The following is a 391-nucleotide window of genomic DNA, read 5'->3' as shown; positions in this document are numbered from 1 at the left end:
CGGCTGCAACCGTTCGTGCAGCTTCTTGCTGCTGCTGTTACACCTGCTCCTGCTGCAGCAGCAGCTGCTCCTGCTGCCGATGCAGCTGCTGCAGCCTTTGCAGCAGCAACTCTACATCAAGTTTAAACCTACAGAGAGAACCCCCTTAGCAGCCTAAGCTGCTGCACTAGCTACAGCAGCAGCAGCAGGAGCAGCAGCAGTAGCAGCAGCAGCAGCACTGGCCACAGCAGCAGTAGCAGCAGCAGTAGGACCATATGCAGCAGCAGCAGCAGCAGTAATAGCACCACATGCAGCAACAGCAGCAGCAGCAGCAGCAGCACATGCAGGGGAAGCAGCAGGCCTTATAAAATGATTGAAATATTATTTAAAACAAAATTTATATAATTAAGAA

The 391-nt window shown here is 51.9% G+C and overlaps 1 protein-coding gene across 1 annotated transcript in view; it reads left to right on the top strand.

Moving 5' to 3' along the window:
- Positions 1-391, top strand: part of ETH_00040540 (uncharacterized protein) — a gene marked incomplete at both ends in the record, with an annotated part of 3,152 nt that overhangs the window by 976 nt on the left and 1,785 nt on the right. The gene's annotated exons all lie outside the window — the stretch shown is intronic.

Source organism: Eimeria tenella, genomic scaffold (assembly GCF_000499545.2).
Source record: "Eimeria tenella Houghton genomic scaffold, Eth_scaff3014, whole genome shotgun sequence".
In the NCBI taxonomy this organism is placed as follows: Eukaryota; Apicomplexa; class Conoidasida; order Eucoccidiorida; family Eimeriidae; genus Eimeria; species Eimeria tenella.
Note: the sequence above shows the minus strand (reverse complement) of the source record. Positions and strands in the feature narration are given on the sequence as shown.